An 18,675-nucleotide genomic window follows, 5' to 3' on the forward strand; every position below is an offset into this window, starting at 1 on the left:
CTTACCAGAAGCTTCTAAAGTTCTCTAAGCATCGATCTATTCGAATGTCTAGGGACTAGACTCATTCGAGAATTAAATGGACAAAGATATTAGGTTGTTAACCATTGGTAAAGCTGAGCGTATTAAACTCAATGCTTTATGATCTCAAAACTACATTGTATTTTGAATTCACAATCACCAATCGGTTTGCCATTCGATTTTGATTCTCGAAAACAACCATAAAAGTCGATATAAGAAACGTACATTTTAAATTGCTCATTTTCTCTCATTTCCGTGAATCGTTCTTGGATTCACTACCAATCGAGGAAATTTACTGTTACCTTTCTAAAAGGATTTATTGCAGTGCAAGATATTTAATTATAAACAATAATTAAAACATACATTGAAGCATGCAAAGTCTAAACATTTATCATGAATAATAACTTGAAATTAAAGCAACCATGCAATTCAAACAAGTTATTAGCATTTTATTCGATTTTATTGTTCCGGCAGGTGTGAATAAAATGATTCCAAGACCCTAAAATCATTGAAGAACTAAGCACAGTTTGTCGACTTAATCCTAAAACATCTTAGGTAAGCAAAAGCCTTTTGCTAATAGTCTAGAAACTACTCTTGGTTGATAGGTACGTCTAAGAACTTGTTAGGTAAACCTATCGATTTTGCCACGACATAAAAGGACTCCTTACTTATATCGTTGAGTTTCACCAAAACTAACATGTACTCACAATTATTTGTGTACCTTGCCCCTTTAGGACCAATAAGTAACACCTCGCTGAGCGAAAACTATTACTAGATTGATGTAAAGGATATCCAAGCAAGTGTATATTTTGGCATGGCACCTTTTAACTCAATTTTTAAGTTTGGAACTTAAGGCTCTTACTATGTTGGTTAGATTTTAAGTGAACTAAAATCCTTAATCATGCAACATAATCAAGCCACAATCTTATGCATAATTAAGACATATTTAAAGCAATAAATAACTTAAAGCATGCATAAGATAAATGTGATCTAGTATGGCCCGACTTCATCTTGAGGCTTTAACTTCAAAGTCCGTCTTGAAAATCTCCGTGGGAGGCACCATTTTCTTCAAATAGGATAAGCTATAACTAATTACAACTATTTGATGGTACGCAGACCATATTTGAATTGAAAAAATAACTTTGGTACTTTAGACCAATTACATTCAAATTAATGGTACGCAGACCATATTTTCTATCCTATTTGGGCCATACTAGTCACTTCATAACCTGCAAAACAGTACATATACAATATATACCATTCACCCATTCATTATCATGAATGGCCCACATAGCTGGTTAGTAAAACACATTATGCATCACGTAAATATTTGCAGCAATTAATCAAGGGCACCAATAATCTACCAATTATTCAGTCCTTATTAATTCTAATCAAGTTGTTTTAACCTTAAGGATTTGTAGACCTAATCAAGAGTTTATGACTAAAAAGCGCTCCCACTTAAACCAATAAATTCATATGCTTTACCAATTTTAAACATAAAAATGTATTTCTAGTCTAACCGGAAACATACAAATTTAATTAAAATTTAAAGCTCATATAAATTTATAATTGAATCCAAAAAGTTTAATTTAATTTCAGTCGTTATTTAAATTAATTCATGATTTTAATTTTAGTAAAATAATTTGAATAAATAAAATTTATTATAATTACAATATTCAAAATTAAAATCCAAGAAAATAATTTAAATTATTAATTTTAAAATTAATTAAAATTACGTGAACTGAAATTTTCAAATTAAACATTCAAAACGATCTTTAATCGTAACGCAAACACCCTACGCGTTGCACGCCCATGGGCCGCACGCACACAGCCATTGCTGGCCATGTGCGCGCAGCCCATGCGCTCGTCGCATAGCTGCTGCATCCCCATCGCAAGCCTCCGCACGCATTGGTGCTCGCTGCGCACGCCAGCGCTCATCGCACGCGAGCTATCGCTCGCAGTGCGCGCGCGACACCGCTCGCTGGGCGCGCGACATCGCTCGCTGGGCGCGCGAGCCATCGCTCGCTGGGCGCGCGAGCCATCGCTCGCTGGGCGCGCGAGCCATCGCTCGCTGGGCGCGCGACATCGCTCACTGTGCGCGCGAGCAATGCTGGCTGTGCGCGCGAGTCCTCGCTCGTTGTGCGCGCGAGCAATGCTGGGCGCAGCGCTTGTGGCACGCGAGCTTGCGCTCGCTGCGCGCGAGGCTGCGCGCTCTTGTGCGAGGCAGCGCGCGTTGTGGCGCAGCTCGCTTGCTGCCCACACGCGACTGCCTTGGCTCGCCCTTCGCCCATGCCCATTCGTCCATTGCTCGTGGCACACGACACAAGGCAGGGCTGCTGCCTTGTGCTCGTGCACTACGCCATTGCTCATTGCATTCGTGCCGCACGGGCGACGAGCTCCCTTGCTCGTCGTCGCATGCCCGCATTATACAACACCCCTTAAGGGTAACACGAAGCGTCCATTGCTTCGTGCGTGCAAGTTTTATGAACGAATCGCATAAAAATTTAAAATTTATATTTAAAATTAATGACAAATTAATAAATAATATTAATTTCATAATTTTAGGGCGAAAAATCGAAAATTTATTATCCAATTGATTTCCGATTGTTATGGATTCAAGTCTAGGTCATAAAAATTTAAAATTTATCATAAATTTACAATTTTTATGGTGGTTTTTAATCATAGGTTTCTAATTAAATTACAATTAATTATGAAAATCAAATTAATTCTAAATTATTCTAATTTTCAACAAATTAATCATAATTACAAATTAGATTGCATAATTAACAAGACTAGGCATTCAAACTTGTTAAACATATGCAGTAGGTCAATCAAAAATTCAAGATTTATCAACAAGAATCGCAAATATTTAATTTAACATCTTAAATTTACGAAATTTTGCATTCGAAAAACTAAAACCTTCGAAAAGTCATAGTTAGGCTTCGAATTTGAGAATTCTGGGTTCGGCAGAAAATTACTATTTTTGTCAAAATTTTAGAATGCCTTTTACATGCGGAATTGACACAAAAATCACTCAATTCGGATGAGTAACGAAGAAACTGCCGAAAAACTGCGTACGTATAATTAAATAAACGCAATTTGCAATTAATTAACAATTACGAAAATTAATCACCCCTTTTAATTCTTGCAAATTTGTAATATTTAACCATGTTCATGCAATTTAGATTATGAAAATAATAAGGGGCTCGTGATACCACTTTTAGGTTATGATACATATGACATTACATAGATCATGCGGAAACAACCATTAAACCAAGACAACATATTATTTACACATAATCATATAGCATAATTTAGATGCATACTCTTTGTTGCGTGCCCTCCCTAGCTGCGCCCGAACCGAACAAGAACAAGTCTTTAGGACTCCAAGTGTCGTCCCTCCGTAGATAGTCCACAGCACGTCCGGATCCGCCTTAAGATTGACCAACTAGAATCGCCCTTAAGGTACTAGAAAATTTCGGCACTTTTATGAGCAAGATGTGTGTTTTAATTTTCTCTCAAAAAAACTCACTTTTGAATACTTTTAAACTTCTTATAAATTGTGAGCCCTAGCCTCATATTTATAGGGGTATGGAAAGGGAATCGAAATCCTATTCAGATACAAATTAATTAAACCTAGAATCCTACAAGAACTCTAATTTAATTAATTTATCAAATAGAATTAGGAATTTAATCATTAACCGAACTCTGCATGTTTTAGGAAACGTGCACGAACACAAACACTTGCACACACACGCACGGCAGCCACGATGGGCCCCCATGCGTGCGCGCGAGCAGCAGCCCACGCAGCGCCCGCGCGCGCTGTGCGCGCTGCGCAGCCTGCTGGGCCTGGCCTTGCGCTGGGCCTGGCGTGGCTGTTTGTGCGGCGCGCTTGGCTTGCTGGGCGATGGCCTGGCTTCGTGCTGGGCCTCGTCCGGCAGGCCTCGTTCGATGCTTATTCGTACGATGCGCTTCCGATTAAATTTTCCGATTCCGGAATTCATTTCCGATACGAACAATATTTAATATTTCCGATTCCGGAATTAATTTCCGTTTCGAACAAATATTTAATATTTCCGTTTCCGGAATTATTTTCCGATTCCGGTAACATTTCCGATTCTGACAATATTTCCGTTTCCGGCAATATTTCCGATTCTGGCAATATTTCCATTTCCGATAATATTTTCCGATACGTACCATGTTTCCGTTTCCGGCAACATCTACGACTTGGATAATATTTATATTTCCGATACGATCCATATTTCCGTTTCCGGCAATATCATCGTTTCCGGAGTATTCATTTCTTGCCTGTGACGATCTTAGCTCCCACTGAAACCAAGATCCGTCGGTTCCGAATATTCATAGATGGAGTATTTAATGCCATTAAATACTTGATCCGTTTACGTACTATTTGTGTGACCCTACGGGTTCAGTCAAGAGTAAGCTGTGGATTAATATCATTAATTCCACTTGAACTGAAGCGGCCTCTAGCTAGGCATTCAGCTCACTTGATCTCACTGAATTATTAACTTGTTAATTAATACTGAACCGCATTTATTAGACTTAACATAGAATGCATACTTGGACCAAGGGCATTATTTCCTTCACTCAGCTCCCACTGAAACAAAGATCCGTCGATTCCGAATATCCATAGATGGAGTATTTAATGCCATTAAATACTTAATCCGTTTACGTACTATTTGTGTGACCCTACGGGTTCAGTCAAGAGTAAACTGTGGATTAATATCATTAATTCCACTTGACCTGAAGCGGCCTCTAGCTAGGCATTCAGCTCACTTGATCTCACTGAATTATTAACTTGTTAATTAATACTGAACCGCATTTATTAGACTTAACATTAAATGCATACTTTGACCAAGGGCATTATTTCCTTCAAGGATCATCCTTTCTAACCCGTATTTTCTTGACATTCTTTTCATTTTTTCGAGCATGTTCCTCTTTCTTGGAACACTCAGTCACAACATGATCACCACTACCACAGAAGGAGCAGGACTTGACACTAGGTAGATCCACATAACTTTTCTTTTTACCGTTCTTTTTATAGTAGAAACCTAGACCTTCTTCTCTTTTGGATTTGGCATTCTCAATCCAGTTATGAGTTATTTTAGGAGATTGTTTCCAAGCATTAGTCAGGGAGAGTTCCTTTGTTAATTTCTCCTTCTGTTCTTTTATAGTAATCAACTCACTGTTTAATTTTTCTAGATTGACATTAAAAACTCCCTTACTTATTTCAGTGGATCTGGTTGAGTCTAGACTTAAATTAAACAACTTGTATTAACTTAGTTCCACATTAAGTAGAATATTCTCATTTTTAACTCTTTCATAAGAGTCTTTAGGTGAGTTGTTCCTATCAAGAAACTCAAAGAACCTACCTTGTACATCATATCTAACATTATTTAGGTAGGTCATATGTCCTTTACTGAGTTCCAATGCCTTATCACTTTATTCCTTTACTATACTAAGCTTTTTAAAATTATCTAGAGTTTCGATCAGTAATTCAATTAACCTATTCTTAGACAAAGATTGAAGAGTTGTGGAACTTACCTCATTTGAAGGATCTTACCCTATTCATTCAATCTTTGCCATGAGGCACAAGTTAGCAGTTTCTTCTTCTGGTTGATCCTCATCTTCCTCCGAGTCTGTAACTTCTCCCCATGCTGCAATCATTGCCTTTTTGAAGTTTGGTTTGGCAAAGGTAGATTTGTTGAATCTTTCTTTAGGTTTTTCATTTCCCTTTCCTTTTCCTTTTCCATTTTCCCACTGAGGGCACTCCCGAATTATGTGGTCAGGATCACCGCACTTAAAACATCCTTGGTCAGATTTGGAACCACTTGTTTTTCTTCCGGAGTTCCTTCCTTTCAGATTTTCAGGTTTAAAGTTCCTATAAAATCTTTTCATCCTTCTGACCAGCATAGCAGCCTCTTCTTCATTAGGTCTGAATCCTCCTGATCCTCATCCTTAAGAGCAAGGCCTCGGTTCTTGGGATTCTCAGGAACAACTACTTCTAGATGTAGTTCGTGTGTCATTAAGGATCTTGTCAACTGCTCAATATTGAATTTGGTGAAATCCTTGGTTTCAAACAATGCAGTGACCTTGGTTCTCCATCGATCATCTTGAGGCATGCTCCTCAGAATTTTCCTAACCTGTTCATTAGAGGGAATAATTCTTCCAATATAGAAAAGTTCATTACTGATCTTGTTGAAACGAGTGAAAATTTCTTGAATTCTTTCTTTTGGTTGCATTTCAAAGCGTTCATATTTAGACATCAGTAAATCAATTTTAGAACTCTTAACCTCGTTTGTTCCTTCATGTGTTACTTGAAGGAGATCCCAAATTTTCTTTGCGCTCTTGCACCCCATAACTCTGTTGTGTTCATGAGGTCCAAGGCCGCAATGCAAAATCTTAATAGCCATAACATTGATCTCATATTTTACAAAATTTCTTTCACAAATTCAGAAATAGGTTTAGGAACTACCTCATTTTAAGCATTTGTTTTTGTTACCTCGAAGTTACAAACTTTAATGACTCGCTAGACTTGATAGTTCTCTGCCTTGATAAAGATCTCCATTCTGTTCTTCCAATAGCTACAGAATTTTCCGCTGAACATTGGAGGTCTTTGAGTTGAATAACCTTCTTCGAGTTTCTCGTGAGTGTTCATACTTTCCAGGAACTTTTTCTCAACAGGTTTCCTGTATTTTTGTGAGATCCTGCTCTGATACCAACTGATATTTCAGTAGGAACACTGACAAGAGAGGGGTTGAATTGTTTCTAGGAACTTGGGGTGTTCCTTGCGGAATTTAAAACGTTAAAGGAAGAATGATCAAATAAATGCTAAGAATGTGAAAACTGAGGAAACTTCTTGACCCTAATCAAGAAGGAAAACCTCAAGCTCTTTTATATATTGTAATCACTCGAATACAACGCACTCAATAACCCGAGTTCCACTTGAACACGAGTTCCTCACAGCAATCCCCGTTGATTACTGTTCTTGCTCCTTTCACACTCTCTCACTGACTTGACTCTAAGTCACATTAAGGATCACTGAACCCTTAAACCCCAAAATACAACTGTATGTATAAAAACTCTAGTAATTAATAAAGCTTATGAATAATAAAGGAACTTGAGGGACACTCTCTTTTTGCAAACTTACTTTTATGAAAACTCTTAAGCTCTTTGGAAATATTGTACGATGTCAGTTGTGATTTGAGAAATGATAACACTTCTCCATTTATAGAGGAGCTTCCCTAGGTTAGTTTCCCATGTTCCCCTCAACTGCCACTAACAGTTACTAGGAGCAGTAACGTGCACATGACTTGAGAGAAACAGGGAGACTACTTCAAACCACTTTAACACGTTTTTTTTAAGAAAATAGTGGGAGAATTTTTAGGAACACGTAAAAAAAATTCTTGCAAAACAAGGAATTCTTAAAACAGAATTAACGTTTATTTTATTAAAATCGTTTTATTTATTTTCCAAAGGTTTTTCTCCATAAAACTTTATTTTATTTACAAATACTATTTTCTCAAAAACATATTAAATACAAGTGTTCCTTTTGTTCCGTATTATGCATAAACAGTATTAAAATACTTACATAAAATCTAAACATAATCTCATATGTTGTAGCTTTCATGTTGGAACCTCTTGAAGCTTTGCTCGAACGCTTCTTGCATTGTTCCTTCTCCGGAACTTCGAGGATCCTCATCATATATGAGGAACTCGCTTAGTAACTTGCTTATGATCTTGCTGATGATCTTCATTGAGGATCGCTCATTTGAGGATCAACCGTTTGAGGATCACCCGTTTGAGGATCAACCGTCTGAGGATCAACCGTGTAAGGATCAGTCGTTTTAGGATCACCCTGTTGAGGATTGAGGATCAACTGTTTGAGGATCAACCGTTTAAGGATCAACCTATGGAGGATCAACCTTTCAAGGATCAACCTCTCGAGGATCAACCTCTTGAGGATGAACCATTGATAACGTTTGCAAACAGATTAATTCTTTATGGGCTCCTTATATTGTTTGGTGTTTGTTCCACATGCTTAGTTTGTCCAACTCGGGCACTGCCTAACTTAGCATTGTCCATCAAAGTATCTTGGGTCCTTACAATAACACACTTAAACAATAATCAGGAAGTTTGTGTTGTCATCATCAAAATTCAGGATCTACAAAATTAATGAATTTCCTATCATAAATTCCCTATCCCAATTTATATCCTTATCAAATGATAAATTTATTATTTAATCTCTATCCTTATCAATCCTTATCCCTATCCCAATCAAATTCCCTATCCCTATCCCAATTTATATCCTTATCCCTATCCTTATCCTTATCCTCCTCTCACATCAAATGAGCTGAAAATTTTAACAAAAAATTTTGTGTGCCCCCGATATACGATATTTTACTGCACATCCAACATAGTGCGTAAAAAGTGAAAAATAGAACTCACTCAAGGTAAAAAGTTACCCAGACCAAAGATAAAAGTGAACTCGATCAAACATATAAGTGACCTTATTCGAGGACTAAAGTTACCTTACTCAAGAATAAATGTGACCCTAACCAATGAAAAATGTGACCCTAACAATAAACAATGATGTGACCCTGATCAAGAGGATATGCTTGTTACAAGTTATAACTATGACCAATACAACACCAACAATGAGAATACACCCATACACAAGTGTAATATAAGGTAGTAAGCTACGTGGGGCTTGAACCCACACCATGTACAATATTGTACCTTACCATTTGAGCTAATAGCCTTGAAAATAAGGTAACTTATAACTACAATAAAGAAAACTAATAACATCAATAAGAGTAATTAAAAGAACAGGACAGATCGGATAACCTTCCTCTTTTGGGCCGCCACACAATATATTGTCGAAAATACAAATTCTTATTTACATGGGGTGTACAATAAATATTGTACATCGAAGTTAAAGTTAACGTAAAATTCTTAAAAGTTACTCTTATATACGTAAAAGTTATCTACGTTTTACTGATAAATTTTTCATTTTAATAAAAAATATTTCTTCAAAATCACTAATAATGTATAAATTTATCATTTAGCCCTTTAAAAAAATTTAATTCTAATAATCCGACCTTTTTCCGGTAATCCTTTAACAGTCCCACATATGAAGTATTCCTAGTTGATCCAACCTTTGGTACCTATTATCTTTAAACGGACCTTATGACCAGTTACCTGGAAAAAAAAGTCAACAACTTTCATATTGACTTATTTATTTGAGTTGGCTTTTTATTTTTTACCTTTTTTGCAATTAATTTGTTGACTTGGAGTCTGGGATAGAAACCCCTTTTATTGAACTCCCTTTCCCTTTTGTTCTCTCAGACTCACGAGCTATCTCTCAAGCTCAATAATGGCTTCCTCATCTTCGTTCCTTCCTTCCTCTCCTCTTTCCTTCCCTAAACTCTCAATTCTAAGATAGTATCAAAGCGGGACGATCCTAGCTATTCAATTCCGCATAAATTTTTCGTTAAAATCAACTCAGCAATTTTCCCCAAATTTTCCCCCAAATTTTCTACATCAATTTTTTTCGCGAATTGGGTAAAAAAGAGACGAATTAGAGATTTAATTTGCCCTAACTTCTTCTGATTTCATTCATTGATAGTTTCATTCGAATCTTGAATCAAACAATTGTTGATTCTTGAATTCCCCAAATTCTAGGGTTCTTGAATTTTTATTTTGTGTTTGCAAGAATCTGGGTATTGGTGATAGATTCTTGATGCAAGTTGCGTTTATAAAAAACGGGGATCCAGTTTTGGCGTTGAAATGACAGTATCTGAGATATACAACCGGCGACGTCTTGCCGGAAACTACCGGCCAACGACGGATACGATGCGTCGATGACAGGGAGATTGTGTGCAGTAGTTACCCACACATTGCGATCCAAACCTTATGCTCTGCATTCCCGGTAACAAGCTGGTGGTTAAGGTGGTGTCGTTTAGAGCAAGCACCTCGTTTTCGATGAGGATGTAGATGATGTTTGTATCAGGAAGATAGCTCTGAACATTCTTCTTAACCCAATCAATGGCTTGTTTTGAATCTTTTGCCATTTGTAGTAAGTCGTCGTTGCCGACGGTGACGGTGAATTCGATTCCGGTATTGGAAAATGCTGTGAGTACTTTTGGGTCGGCGTCGTAGAGCTTTACTTTAGTTTCTCCGATTGCTTTACTTTTGGGTCGGAGTCGTAGATTCTAACAGAGGCTTGACCAGAAAGTGAGAAAATCATTTTACTCAATTTAGTTAAATTACAAAAATGTAGTCATGATAATCAGGAATTCTTGAAGTCTATTTACTTCATTTTGGGACTAGATTTTTTTTTGTTGCAATTTAATGATTTGGAGAAGAAGAGAAAGCTTTCTTTTTGTGTGTGTTAATGGCGTCATTTGGATCAAAAAAAGAAAAGGGAAGAGATGGAGGAAGCCCACTGATAAGGCGTTTTCCGTGTCGTTGAATCGGAATCCACCAAATCAAACAATATTGGTAAGGTCCTAAACCGACACACCATATGAATTATAGTGGCAAGCTAAGGTATCGTCCCAAGAGAACGGTTTGGTTTGAGTCTAAGCACCAAGCTAGTTTAGAAAGCAAATTCAAAAGAATGTGTCACAACTAAGGAAATTAAGATAATTAGGAAACAATTATGGAAAGAGTTAGGGAATCGGGGGTCAACTTGGGTTCATTGGAGAAAACGAGATGCAATGCAAGCATGATAATGTAAGGATATGCAATTAAGGAAGCAACCAACAATTATGGTTTGGCACCCCTCTCGGTTAGCAAACCTTGCCAATTCTAACTCTAATGATACGCTTTCGCGTCACGTTAGAACTAGTATGGGAAACTAAATCAACTAGCTACTTAAAATTCATTCACATACTCTCAATTTCTTGACAAATCCATGAAGAACGCTCCAATTATAATGACAAGTATAGTATTTGCAACTACTAAACCAATCAAACATGGAAATCCTAAATTGCAAGTCACAATTTAATCACATCACCAATCAAAAAATCAACTTTACATCCCCAATTACTCCCCAAGAATCACCCCATACCCAAACAATTGACTACTCACTACACATTGAGGGGGTAATTAGGCTAGAAATTGAAATTAAGCAAATGAACATCGTGATTTATTGAAATGAAAACGAAATTGCAAATCAAACAACAATTAAACTAGAATTTCCAGTGATTCAATTGAAATCAAAATTGAAAGCAAATGCAAAATTCAACAATCAAAACAATTAAGAAAGGTAAGGCAAGAATTGAAAAGATTAAGGAGAAGAGAAGTTACTAAATGCTTGAAGAATCTTGAACTTGAAAGCAAAACTTGAATTAATCTTGAATTTCTCACTAGAATTTAAGAATTACAAAGTGTTTGAAACTAAAAAGCTCTCAAAATTCTCTGTAGAACTAAAACTCAGAAATTAGAAACTAATTCAAAACTAACCCCCTAAAATAATAAAACAAAAACTATTTATATTTTTCCGAAAATAGAATTTTAAATGACGAAAATGTGCCAGCCCGCGTCTGTGTGCGAGCGCATACACCCTTGTGCGAAGGAACAGGAAAATGTGTGTGGGCGCACAGAAATTATGTGCGTCCACACAGAGCGACGATTCAAAAGCTTCGTGCCGTGCGAGCGCACGAGAATTCTGCGCGGTCGCAAAGACCAATTTCAGCATTTTCCTTGAATATTTCTTGTGTGGTCGCACACCTCTGCTGTGTGGGCGCATGGAGGAGCTGGTGCGAGCGCACCGTTGTTCTTCGTGCGAGCGCGCACAAAAAACAGAAGCTACTCGAAATTTGCTTCGATCTGGTGCGAACGCATTCTGTTACCCGGGCGCACAACCTTGTGTTTTCATCAATAATCTCCTCTTCTTCACTGTGCAAGCACACGTAATTCTTATGCGGTCACACACTCGCACATACCTGTTTCTTGCACCATCTACTCGGATTTTCCACATTCTGTCAAGATTTACCTATAAAATAACAAAGTGGGAAAGAACATATAAATGGCATTAAAACTACACAAAAATCACACAAATTATAATAAAAACGATAAGATTTCCTAAGCTAAGAGCGGCGTAAATGCCGCTCATCAAACTCCTCCAAGCTAAGCGTTTGCTAGTCTCTAGCAAACTAAGCACAAAATAGGGAAGAACGGGCTTATTATTGAGAGTCTAGAAACTACGAAAACAAGAATTACAAGAATATACAAGCTAACTCACTTTCGTAAGAATCATGGTTGCATTTAAGCACATGCAACAAGCTCTTTAAACCCCACAATCTCTCATGAGGGAGAGTGGGATCTCGCAAGGGTTTCCTAAGAGTTTAACCCATAACTCTTCCAAAAATTGGCTAAGGCAAGACCTAAAAAGGAAAATAAACCAAAAACAAACAAGAAAAGAGGAGAAAAGGAAAGAAAAGAGTACAAAACCAAACTACAAAAAGATTCAAGAATTTGGCCTTTATTATGGAACGAGTACAAAAGGATGCAAACATTCCTAAACGATAAACGAATGCACGCTAATCAATGTCCTAAGTCGAGTGAAAGATTCAAGTGTGAAGCATAGAGAACTAAGGAGTTGCACTTATCTATTCCCCTTCAACCGATCTTATTGTGTCTACTCTCTAGATCCTATTCACCCTCAAAGATAGCTTCTCGTGACGCCGCGAAGGCGCCGGAAAAGACAAGAATTTCTAGAGAGGAAAGAAGGCTACTCGACATCTCGGCATGACAATCCCGCTCCATAAACTTGACTAATTTCCTCCCTCCACCGACAATGACTCAACTTTAAAGGGTCAAGAGGGCTTTTATGGTGTAACGTTTAGGCTAGGGGTAAGGGCGTGGATAAATTTTGTATTTGGAGCTCAATCCTAAAGTGAAGCACAAAATGAACTCAACTCAAGCAACAAGATCAAAACCAAATCATTCCACTTATTTGGGACTCCCCCAAGCTTATTCAACAAATAAAACCAAACTAAACTTCTTTTTGCACTTTTCTTGTTTCATTTTCTCAATTTTTTGTGTTTCAAGTGAAACTTTTCTCTTTGCCTTGTTTTTCTCTATTTTTGGGTTTTTCTAAACTTTACGCTTTTTCTTTTGCCTCTTATTCAATATATACAACATACTTCTCCAAGCTTTCCTTTCAAACCAACATCCATCATTTCTCACCATTTGCATAAACATTCCAAACCACGAAGCACGATTAAACTAGCTTCACTATCACTTATAAGGGTGAAAATAAAACAAAGGCTAATCGGCTTGTAATGAGCTTATAAGAAATGAAGGGAAAAGGCTCAAATGGCTAGCAAGGGAGCAAATGCAAACAAAAATATGAGAGAAAAATAAAAAAAATAATGTCCTAATCTAAAAAGAAAAATAGTCACCGAAAGAAATGCCTCTATCGTCCCCTAAAGTAGTTCGGTCGCGGTCTCGGGAAGGAAAAAGTCAAATTCAGGATATGGGAAAGTCAATGCCAAGGATCCATGCCACTCAATATTTGTGTTTGAGAATTGGGCTAGAAAGAACAATATCCTCACATATGGGTAATAATTACTATACTCTCCGGCTTCAAGTCACTAGAGAGAACGACACTGTCTTACCACAAACCAAGGGTTCAAGACTCATGCTATCCAAAGTTCTAATCGACTACCTTTACACCCATATCCTAGACTCGAACCAAGACATTCAAAACCGTGCGGCACACCTCTACCAATTAGGAATAAAAGCATTCTAACCTACAAGTTCCAATTTTTTTATGCCCGAATCAAGAATAAATCCTAAAAACTAGAAAAACATGCCTTGACTAAAAGGAAAATGGAAAATATTTTTTGGATTATTTTGATGAATTTTCAAAGAAATAAGAAATAAAGAAAAATCAAATGAAAATAAAATCACAAAATATTCACAAAATCACGCAATCCATCACATGGAGATCATAGTAGCAATCCACACAATAAAATCTCCCCCCAAGCTCGAATTAGGCCATGTCCTCAAGGCCTAAAGCGAAACAAGGAGGGGCACAGCTACCCACCCAACCAATGCCCCACATGAAGTATGCCCGATCCCAAAGAATGCAAGAGAGTTAGAAGGATATTACCGGGAATGACGTGGGAGCAAGTCCCGCAAAGAACCGGAATAACGAACGAACTCACCAATAATTATAGCCGGGCATGGAAGAGGTGGATGAAAAGACGTCCACATCAAGAAAGCTTGAGGCACAAAAACTCGAAAATCAAGAAAAATTAGTATACATGGGCCAAATGGCCATAACCACGGGTTGCCTCCCAAGAAGCGCATCTTTTACGTCATTAGCTTGACGACTTTTACCTCTAGTAAGTACCCCGACAATGATCGCAATACTTTGTCAAATGCAATGGTAAACATATCTAAGAACATCAAGTAGGCAAGAGTCAAGTGAGAAGCATGCACAAAGTAAAATGCAACTCTATGCCTATGGGGGTGGGGTGCGGAAAATAAGAAAAATCTAAGGGAAAAATAAGAAAATAAGAAGAAGAATCAAAACTACAAACTACAGGAAAAACAAAAGAAATACTCCCTTCTTCTTGCTCCTTTGGGGAAGGAGAATCATTAGGATCAATAGAGGAAAAAGAATCCTCAATTAGCGGTGGGAGTTGGGATAAAAAGAGAAAAGAGATGGGAAATGAAGGATAAATGTTGAGTTTCTTAATTCGAAAAGGGGTATGAGGGAAGGGAGTGGGAACAAAAGTTTCACAAACAACTTCACTCACATCACAAAGAGCACAAGAAATCTCAACAAAGGATCCTTAATTTAAAGACGGGACTTCCACATCCTCAATTCTCTTAATACATTGAAGAAATTGTTTTTGGTTGGGAAATTCACTTTCATCCTCAATTAGAATCGACTTAAGCACTTCAAGGTAAAAGGGAGAAAAAAGATTTTCATTACCATCATCAAGGCATTCACTCAAAGAGGAACGAGTAGGAACAAACTCTCCAATACTCAATTCCTCAATGTCATGCATCATAGGTGGCAATATAGCGTCAAACTCATCTCTTCTCCGCGTAACATCCTTAATAGACTCTTATTAGGTTAAAGATTTCCAAAAAGCCTTTTACAACTTGTTGGGACATAACCTCAATTGAATTCAAACTAGAATCTATTCTTTGCTCTTCTTGAATTTCAAGATACTTCATGAAAAGGAGCATCTCAAACAATGATTTGGTAGATTCATCTTTCAAAGAGCTTAAGAACTTATCATGGAGATAAAGAAGATCATCAAGTGTAATCGATTCATCATTTTGAGAAACAAAGGTAGTTGCCATTATTTTGGTTTTCAAAAATTTGTTCTAAAAGAAAATAAAAAGAAAATGAAAAATGAACTAGATTAGTGAACTAGAAAGAAAAATCAAACAATAATGCCATTCCCCGGCAACGACGCCATTTTGATAAGGCGTTTTTCGTGTTGTTGAATCGGAATCCACCAAATCAAACAATATTTGTAAGTTCCTAAACCGACACTCCATGTGAATTATAGTGGCAAGCTAAGGTATCGTCCCAAGAGAACAGTTTGGTTTGAGTCTAAGAACCAAGATAGTTTAGAAAGCAAATTCAAAAGAATGTGTCACAACTAAGGAAATTTAGCTAATTAGGCAACAATTATGGAAAGATTTAGGGAATCGGGGGTCAACTTGGGTTCATTGGAGAAAACAAGATGCAATGCAAGCATGATAATGTAAGGATATGCAATTAAGGAAGCAACCAACAATTATGGTTTGGCACCCCTCCCGATTAGCAAACCTTGCCAATTCTAACTCTAATGATACGCTTTCGCGTCACCTTAGAACTAGTATGGAAAACTAAATCAACTAGCCACTTCAAATTCATTCATAGACTCTCAATTTCTTGACAAATCCACGAAGAACACTCCAATTATAATGACAAGCATAGTATTTGCAACTACTAAACCAATCAAACATGGAAATCCTAAATTGCAAGTCACAATTTAATCACATCACCAATCAACAAATCAACTCTACATCCCCAATTACTCCCCAAGAATCACCCCACACCCTAACAATTGACTACTCACTACACATTGAGGGGGTAATTAGGCTAGAAATTGAAATTAAGCAAATGAACATCATGATTGAATTGAAAAACAAAATTGCAAATCAAACAACAATTAAACTAGAATTTTCGATGATTCAATTGAAATCAAAATTGAAAGAAAATGCAAAATTCAACAATCAAAACAATTAAGGAAAGTAAGGCAAGAATTGAAAAGATTAAGGAGAAAAGATTAAGGAGAAAATAAGTTACTAAATGCTTGAAGAATCTTGAACTTGAAAGCAAAACTTGAATTTATCTTGAATTTCTCACTAGAATTTAAGAATTACAAAGTGTTTGAAACTAAAATTTTCTCAAAATTCTCTATAGAACTAAAACTCAGAAATTAGAAACTAATTCAAAATTAACCCCCTAAAATAATAAAACAAAACTATTTATATGTTTCCGAAAATAGAATTTTAAATGACGAAAATGTGTCAGCCCCCGTCTGTGAGCGCACACACTCTTGTGCGAACGAACATGAAAGTGTGTGTAGGCGCAAAGAAATTTTGTGCGTCCACACAGAGCGACGATTCAAAAGCTTCGCGTTGTGTGAGCGCACGAGAATTCTGCGCGGTCGCACATGCCAATTTCAGCATTTTCCTTGAATATTTCTTGTGTGGTCACACACTTTTGCTGTGTGGGCGCATGGAGGAGCTGGTATGAGCGCACCATTGTTCTTCGTGCGAGCGCACACAAAAAACAGAAGCTACCCGAAATTTTCTTCGATCTGGTGCGAACGCACTCTGTTACCCAGGCGCACAGCCTTGTATTTTCATCAATAATCTCCTCTTCTTCACTGTGCAAGCGCACGTAATTCTTGTGCGGTCGCACACACCTGTTTCTTGCACAATCTACTCGGATTTTCCACATTCTCTCAAGATTTACCTATAAAACAACAAAGTGGAAAAGAACATATAAATGTCACTAAAACTACACAAAAATCACACAAATCTTAATAAAAACGATAAGAATTCCTAAGCTAAGAGCGACATAAATGCCGCTCATCACCCACTAAAGGGAACCTGCTTAATTGTCAATGATCACTACCACGTAGGATAAGTGACCTGATTTTATAGGTCGCAATTTAAAGAGGTCCGTTTAAAGATAATAGGTACCAAAGGTTAGATCAGCTAGGAATACCTCATGGGTGGGACTGTTAATGGATTACAGGGGCAACGTTTGGATTATTAGAATTTAATTTTTCAAATGTTTATCTATCAACTTTTTTTTTTAATATAAAAATTAGAGAAATTGGGTAAAAGTTAGAGAAAACTGGGTAAAAGTTATGTTGGTGTATAATAAATTCATTGTACACCTTGTGCATGCAGGACCTTTTATATCGTAAATCGGCCTTTCTGAAAATTTAGAGTTGGGCAGATTACAAAACGGATTTTTCATGAAATGACCCCGAGGTTTGCGTTAATGCACCAAATACCCCTAATGTTTCCCGAATGCACCCAATACTCCTGACCTATGCAATAATATCACAAAATGCCCTTTTGGCTGACGGCCGTTAACTCACCGTTAGTCAGTTAATTAGTTAAAACATATTGCACCAAATACCCATGAGGTTTGATATAATGCACGAAATACCCCAAAATTTCTTTAAATTTTTCCAAAAAACTAGCCATTGGATTTGAATAATATAGCCGTTGCAAACCCTGATTTCCCTTACATATACCCCGCATACCACCCTGAACCCATTCCCCCCATGCACAGCAGCTACACCTACATCCGCCTGCACAACACTGCAACAACAACAACCACAAACACCACCACCACCACCAACAACAACAACAACCAGACAACACAGCAAGAACGACCAGAAAACAACAACACCTCCCTTTGGTCATCTCTATTGTTGGCCTTGTTTGTATAAATGGCTTCGTTTCCACTCCCAATCACATGAATGCCCGGTCTGTAAAGCTCTGGTTCAAGAAGATATACTTGTCCCTCTTAATGGTAGAGGCAAATCAAACATTGACCCTAGACCGAGGCCAGTTCCCGGTGTTGATATCCCTAACCTGCCTTTCGGGCAACGCTCTAAAACCGCTCGGCCGCCGCCGGGGCCCGACTAGGGAGTTTTGTCGAATCTCGGGTTCGGGTTGTTTGGTGGGTTTATGACAATGGCTACTGCTAGGATTGGAAACATGACTATGTATGCTGGGTTTGGTGGACTTTTTCCTTCGTTGATGAGTTTCCAGTTTAATGGGTTCCCTCATAACCCAATGTATGGGACTGCACATGGTTTCCCTTATTATCCACAGCCACCGATTCATGGGATGCACCATCATCACAGTCAAGGGTATATTATTCAAATCCAACGACTAATTTTTTGAAAAAATTTGGGGTATTTGTGCATTATATCAAACCTCATGGTTATTTGGTGCAATATATTTTAACTAATTAACTGACTAACGAAGAGTTCACGGCCGTCAGCCAAAAGGGCACTTTGTGATATTATTGCACACGTCAGGGGTATTTGGTGCATTCGGGAAACATTAGAAGTATTTGGT

The sequence above is a fragment of the Spinacia oleracea genome, chromosome 3 (assembly GCF_020520425.1).
Source record: "Spinacia oleracea cultivar Varoflay chromosome 3, BTI_SOV_V1, whole genome shotgun sequence".
NCBI lineage: Eukaryota > Viridiplantae > Streptophyta > Magnoliopsida > Caryophyllales > Amaranthaceae > Spinacia > Spinacia oleracea.